This window comes from Anthonomus grandis, chromosome 9 (assembly GCF_022605725.1).
Source record: "Anthonomus grandis grandis chromosome 9, icAntGran1.3, whole genome shotgun sequence".
Lineage (NCBI taxonomy): Eukaryota > Metazoa > Arthropoda > Insecta > Coleoptera > Curculionidae > Anthonomus > Anthonomus grandis.
Genome location: NC_065554.1, coordinates 4,724,249 through 4,732,218, shown reverse-complemented (window position 1 = coordinate 4,732,218; position 7,970 = coordinate 4,724,249).

Sequence of the window (7,970 nt, the reverse complement as noted above, 5' to 3'; positions counted from 1 at the left end):
AACATTCAAAATTGTTTTAGTTATTACTATAACAAATCTATAAACAGGGTGTCCCGAAATTACATCGCAATATTTTACCAGCCGCATCTTTGTCTAAAAATAAGACAAAAAGTCCATATACAGTATGGTTCAGAAGTGCATCGTTTTTAACTTACAGGGTGTTTTATGAATCATGTTAAAGATGGTTTTTTGTTAATATATCCGGAACGCTTAGTTCTAATCTTTTGAAATTTTCAACATTTACTACTGGTTTTATTAAAAACTGATATTGCAACCATTTTTGCCAAAATATATACAGGGTCGTGTAAAATAAGTGGTCGGTAAAGTTTAAATTGTTAAAACATTTTTTCTAGCAACTCCGTGATAATTTTGGTATTAGAATTGAAAAGAACAAACATTTCTACATAAAAAAGGTGCTCTTATCTAATTTCGATAGGAGCTTCCGTTTTCGAAAAAATCAATTATTAATAAATCATGAATTGGTACTTCAAAAAGTAACTACAAATAACATCTTGTAAAATAATAGTTGGCTGTGTTCGTTGACAATTAGTTTATTTGTTAAATTTTGTTTAACGTTTTGTTGACATTTCACATTTTTTAAATTTGCTTTGGCAAAGTAAATTAGTTCTTTTTTGTGATTCATTTTTCAAAAATTATGGATAGATTACCGAAAGTACATAATCCAACAGATTTTAGTCAATTTAGGTCTATCAGTATTTTACCAACGTTTTCAAAAATTCTCGAACGCATTCTAGACTCTCAAATTCGTAGTTTTCTCAATAATAATGATATTTTACCACCTAAGCAATCTGGATTTAGAACAAATTATAGTTGTACTTCGGCTATGGCGGACGTTATTGATGACATAATTCGGGCTAGGGATGATGGTAAGATTTCTGCTCTGGTGTTGTTGGATTATACTAAAGCTTTTGATTTCGTTAGCCACTTAATTTTAAAGTCTTTGTTTCATTATATTGGTTTTTCCGATGCTGCTATTAATTTAATTGCCTCTTATTTAAATAATCGGATTCAACGTGTTAAAATAGATAACGAAATATCTGATCCTTTGGAAGTTGAAAGTTGTGTGTCTCAGGGTAGTATTTTAGGATCCTTGTTTTTTATCATTTACACGTCTAGATTTTATCTTCATTTAAAGCATAATGCCCATCATTTTTACGCAGACGACACGCAGTTATATTATTCATTTTTACCAGGAGATTTTAAAATGGCTGAGTTTAAAATTAATCAGGATTTACAAGCTATTTGTGATGTTTCTTCAAAGCATTTATTAAAATTAAATCCTTCGAAGTCATCTATAATATTCATAGGTAATCGAACTAATGTAAATAATATTTTAAATGGTATAAACATTAAATTGGGGGACGAAAGAATTCCAGTTGTTGACAAATGTAAAAGTTTGGGCCTTATAGTAGATAATAATATTCGTTTTAAACATCACGTGTCTAATATTCTTAAAAAGGCATATCTTGCTTTGAAATTAATTTATTTGCATAGACACTATTTAAGTAAAAATATTAAGAAGCTTTTATGTGATTCATTAGTCCTTTCACAATGTAATTACTGTGATGTAGTATATGGCTGGTGTCTTGATTATGAGGATAGGAGTAGACTGCAAAAGCTCCAAAACTCTTGCATTCGACTAATATTTGGCATTCGCAGGAGAAACCGCATTTCCCATAAACTTCACGAACTTGGATGGCTTAATCATTATGCATAATCGAAGAATTGCTCATTCTTTAACATTTTTTTATAAAATTTTAATATATCGTAGTCGCCCTATCTCTATAAAAAAATAACTTCTAGAAATGATGTACACCATTTAAATTTAAGAAGAAATACTATTCTCATTTCGAGACATAAAACACAGTTATTTAAACGATCATTTTCTTACAATTTTGCTTATCAAATAAATTCTTCAAATTTGGATTCGGACCGATTATCAATTTCTTGTAATTCTTTTCGTAATAAGATGATTGTACATCTAATGAATCAGCAGGGTATATAATTTAAGTTCTTGTTTTCAACTCTAATACCAACATTATCACGGAGTTGCTAGAAAAAATGTTTTAACAATTTAAACTTTACCGACCACTTATTTTACACGACCCTGTATACATTTTGGCAAAAATAGTTGCAATATCAGTTTTTAATAAAACCAGTAGTAAATGTTGAAAATTTCTTTAACATGATTCATAAAACACCCTGTAACTTAAAAATGATGCACTTTTGAACCATACTGTATATGGACTTTTTGTCTTATTTTTAGACAAAGATGCGGCTGGTAAAATATTGCGATGTAATTTCGGGACACCATGTATTATGGCACGCATCTTAAGAAATGGTTGATTCTTCGAAACATTATTCCCACGTACAAAAGGAGTGGTCCAATAGCGCCCCAAAAAGAAATATAAATTTAAATATTTTTCATACAAATTTTCAAATGGCACATTTTTAGGCTCAAAAATGCGAAATTGCCCAAAATTTAACTATCTTCGCATATATTCTCTTATATTTACCGAGATCCCAATAGTGAGCTAGGAATTTGTAACACGTCATATAATATATAATATTTAGTAAAAAATTACGTTTATAAATAATAGAACGCAATACAAGTTAATATTTTACTTAAGAAAAAAATAATAATAAAAAATATAAAATAATTGCTGAATATAGATTAGGGTTTCTTAAAAACCTACCTATACCTGCTCGAGCAACGGCTACTGCATTGACGAGCCCTTCGATGACATAGGTCCAGTTCAATAAATTACACAGTTGTGATTTACGATTACATAAAGGTTTATTGTACCTTTTGGTTAGTAATAATTAACAGGTATAGACTAATGAACGATTTACAATGTTGAAGTTAGTTATTTACCAGGGTTTACAATATTAGTTGACGTTACCAGCCTTCCAGAATCACAAGACCAATAGCAGGAACTTAGCAGGAACCAGGAACGGCATTAGCACTAACGTCACCTTGGTTTGTGCAGCTATTGACAACCACTGTTGCACTCACAACGTTGCACTCACTTTCAGTTCAGTTTTCCACCTTTACGCACACTTATTCACTATAGACCTTTTTACATAACTTAAACTACTTTATCGTAACAATTAGGTATACATATATGAACTTTAGACAAATACTTAAACGGAAGAGAGTGAGAGAGAGAGGAATTGCTTGCGCCAACTTGCTCTTGACTAACTTATTTTCTCGGTACTTTAAGCTTTGTGAATTCCTTCACTGGTGAAAGAAACCTTGTGTTTCGGGGGCGCGAGAGTAGGTACTTCTTTTTGCGGCGACGGAGTGAATACTGATTTTTTCTCGTGGGACTCGGGGTGAAATGTTGGGTAAAAATGTGGGATGCACGTGTGTCATGGGGCCAACACTTAAGTGAACTTGAGGAGAAAAATGGATTTTTAAGTGCACTTAAGCTAAACTGGTAACAAAGGCGTTTCTCAAAAAGTAGGTAAAAACACATGTTGGGATTTGGGAGAAAGTTCAGGCAAAAATTATTTACTTGAGAAAAAAGGTATTATTCGTTTGACAACCATAAACTTCGATTCCATAAAATCATAAAATAAAATAAATTGTTAAAATTAACTTTTAACATACTCCCCGCTTTTGAAGGCTTTGCCTTCAACAAACATTATACATTATAACTTATAGACAAAACTTATCAAGAAATACTATGGTTAAACTAAGTTACTATCAGATTTGGGCAACGGGCATAATTTGGTTATATTTCTAGTAAATATTCCATTTTTAGTCCTAATTTTTACCAAGCGTATTTTACCATCTTTATTAGGTAAAGTGTCTACTACTCTGGCCAACGGCCAATCAAGAGGTTTGGTGTTCTCATCTTTAAGAAGAACAAGGTCATTTGTTTCAATATTGGGGACTGGGGACATCCATTTAGGCCTATTCTGAAGATTGTTGAGATACTCTTTGGTCCATCTAGTCCAAAAGAATTGTTGAATCTGACTTAACCTTTGCCAACGATCTAAGCGGTTTTCAGGAATTGACGAGACATTGGGCTCAGGGTACGAAACGAGAGGACTTCCAACTAAAAAATGTCCAGGGGTAAGACAAGTTAAGTCCAGTGGATCAGCTGATAGGGGAAGAAGTGGCCTGGAGTTTAAAATAGCCTCAATTTGTGCTAAAATAGTGGAAAAATCTTCAAAGGTTAAATTCTGGTTTCCAATTAATCTTCGTAAGTGATGTTTAGTACTTTTTATAGCTGCCTCCCAAAGACCACCCCAGTGAGGAGAGAAAGGAGGTATAAATTGCCACTGTATTTCATGGCATGAGAAAAATGCAGTCAATTGCTCTTGTGTCTGTTGTGACTTAAGCGTGTCATAAACTTCTTTAATTTGATTGCTGGCACCAGAGAAATTTGTACCATTGTCACTAAAAATTGTTGCCGGGCATCCACGTCTTGAAACAAAACGTTTAAAGCATGCTAAAAATGCTTGTGAAGAGAGACTTGATACTAGCTCCAAATGAACAGCTTTAGTGACCATGCATACAAATAAAGCGATATACGCCTTTTCAATTTTGGCGCGTCGAAGAGATGACGATTTAATAATAAATGGTCCTCCAAAATCGACACCTGTTGTTAAAAACGGTCTAGAAGGGACAACTCTGGATTTAGGGAGATCTGCCATAATTTGTTCTCCTGTTTTAAGCTTAAATTTATAGCATTGTAAACAGTTTATAGAGATCTTTTTTATTTCTCTTAATCCATTTAGCGGCCAGTATTTAAGACGAATATTTGACAATATCGTTTGAGGACCAGCATGTCCTAACCTAATGTGTTCTTTTTTCAGCAAGAGTCCAACAACATGGTTTTTTGAGGGCAATAAAATTGGAAATTTTTGATCAAATGATATGGGTGCTTGGGATAATCTGCCTCCAACCCTTATGAGATTGGAGGTATCGATAAAGGGGTTTAACCTAAGGACTTGCTTGTTTGAAATTTTTCTTTCTTCTGACTTTAGTTCACTGATTTCCTTTGAAAACGTTTGGTGTTGAACTTGCTTTACTATAAAAATTTCTGCAGCCTTTAATTCAGTTACAGCTAAAGCACCATAAAATTTTTTACCATTACCTTTACAATTATTTACAAATCTATGTATAAATGCAATAGTTCGTTGCAATCGCGAGAAGTTAGAAAACCGATTAAAAAGTGTTATCCAGAAATCTTCGGAGTTAACAAGCAAGACCGTTTTTGCTTTTCTTGCTTCTTCTTCAGTGGAGCAAGGTCCCTTTTCATACATTTTGAAATTTTCATTCCACCAAAGCGTAGAGGTGAGAATTTGGTATGCGGTAAATCCGCGAGAAAGATGATCAGCTGGATTATCCGCAGTTGGAATATGACGCCATTTGCAGTCTTGGGATAAAACCTGAATTTGAGAAATGCGGTTTGCTACAAACACATTGAAACGAGAAGGGTGGGCATTTAACCAAGCAAGTACAATCTCAGAGTCAGTCCAAAGATTAATGTTGTCAACTGAAAATCTTTCTTTTAATATGGAACACACACGAGTGACTAAATTGGAAAGTAAAAGTGCTCCACAGAGTTCCATGCGGGGAATTGTAATTTCTCTTATCGGGGCTACTCTACTTTTGGCAGTAATAAGTTGACAAGAGACATTTTTGTTAGGATAAAGGGCTCTTATATACACACACGCACCATATGCCTTCCTGCTGGCATCTGAAAATCCATGAATTTGAAGTGAACTGGGATTATTATTAGCTAGGAAAAAACGTGGAATTTTTAAACACATTAGTTGGGGAAGATCTTTAATAAAGGTGGTCCATTGGGTTAAAATGGGTTCTTTCAGGGGTTCATCCCAATTAATTTTTTCTTTCCAAATGTTTTGCATAATTAATTTAGCATTTACAACAATGGGAGCTATGAATCCTAAGGGGTCGTACATTTGCGCAATTTTAGATAAAACTATACGTTTAGTAATTATGCTTTCGGACCTAGTGTCAGGTAAAGAGATAAAAAACTCATCTGAGTCGGGATTCCAGCCTACACCAAGGACTTTATTTGAAATTCCCTCGGTTTCTATGGTGAAACTTTCTTGGGACCCATTATCACAAGTTTTGGACAAAAATAAATTGCTATTTGAACACCATTTATGTAAGTGAAAATTTCCAATATTGCAAAGTTCCAACAGCTGCCTATGTAATTCTACCAAATTTTCATAGGTATCTTGCCCACAGAGAACATCGTCCACGTAACATTGAGATAAAATAGCTTGAGACGCAAGAGGATAATCGTCTTTATGAATAATGGCAAGTTCATTCAGGGTGCGTGTAGCCAGATAGGGGGCACAGTTCGTGCCATAAGTGACGGTGAGTAATTCAATGCATTGCATTGGCTGAGAGGGATGGTCGCGCCATAAAATATTTTGCAGGTAAGTTTGATTTGGGTTAACGCGCACCTGTCTATACATTTTTTCGATATCAGAAGTGAGAGCGAATTTAAAACTTCGAAACCTAAGTAAAATATCAAACAGTTCAGGTTGAACTGTATATCCTTTATGCATTACGTCATTGAGTGATAGCCCAGAAGACGTTTTCATAGATCCGTCAAACACTACACGAAGTTTAGTGCTTGTACTGTCCTCACGAATTACACAGTGGTGAGGCAGAAAGTATCGATTTTTGTGATTTTCAGTTTTAAGGGAAAGGGGAATAATTCGTGCATGATTGAGTGAGATATATTCACCGATAAATTTTTTGTATTCAAGAAAAAGGTCAGGAGATTTTTGAAAACGCTTTTCTAAGTGGTGAAACCTTTTCTTGGCTAATGAATATGACTCTCCTAGCGGATGTGACTCTTGGGGCCTTTTAAGGGGTAAGTCGACTTGAAAATGACCATCTTTAAATACCGTGGTATTTTGAAAATTCTGTTCAACCATAGAATCTTCAGGGGATAGGGGTTTTTCGTGAGTGGGCGAGACATCTTCTAGTAACCAAAATTTCTCAATTAATGAGTCCAGTGAGCAATCTGAATTTAATGATTGCACTAAAAAGCAATTCTTAGAATTTGCCAAAGGGGTTTTGTGAACGAGAGCTTGGGAGGGGATTAATCCTGAAAGAATGTGGCCAAAGTAGGTACCTACCAACGTTAAAGAGTCCTTGTTAACCTTGGTGTATTCGCCTGAAAGAATGTGGTAGTATACATCTGCTCCCAACAATAAATCTATTGTAGAAGGCGTATCAAAGTAGGGGTCTGCAAGCGGTGTATTATTGGGAAGGTTCAACATAAATTTGTTGACTTTAAAGTGAGGGGATTTTTCTGTGATTTTGTCTAATACACAGCAGTTAACATTCAGGAAGTAATCGTGATTGTGACAGGAATGAATTCTCAGGGAAATTGCGTGATTAGAGTGCTTAATTTTGCCGCCAATACCAGAGATTTGTATTGGCTGCGTCTTAGGAGAGAGATCAAGTCTTTGAACCAGCGATTGGGTTACTATTGATATAGTACTCCCGGGATCTAATATTGCCTTTGCAATAATAAAATGACCATTCTTGTCGGGTATTTGAATCAATGAAGTACCTAATAAAACTTCATTATCTTCAGTGGCGAAAACTGACAAAGTCACAGGTTTATTAGCGTGAGGGCGATTCGAGTTCATTTCATTGCTTGTGCTTGGGATTTGTGGTTCTTGAGTCTGAGAGGAGCTTTGGCTTGAACCTTGATTCCGAGAATGGGAGCTATTTATGAGAAGCGAATTTCTGTTAAAATTTTGAGATCGTTCATTTTGGGTTTGAGGATTTGGCCTCCAATGTGAATTTCTGCTTTGCAAGGGCTGTGCTGCATCATCCATTGGATGCAAAAGAGAATGGTGTTTCATATGACAAATCTGGCACCTCTGAGATGTACAGTTTTTTACTTGATGCCTTGAACCGAGACAATTAAAACATAGAT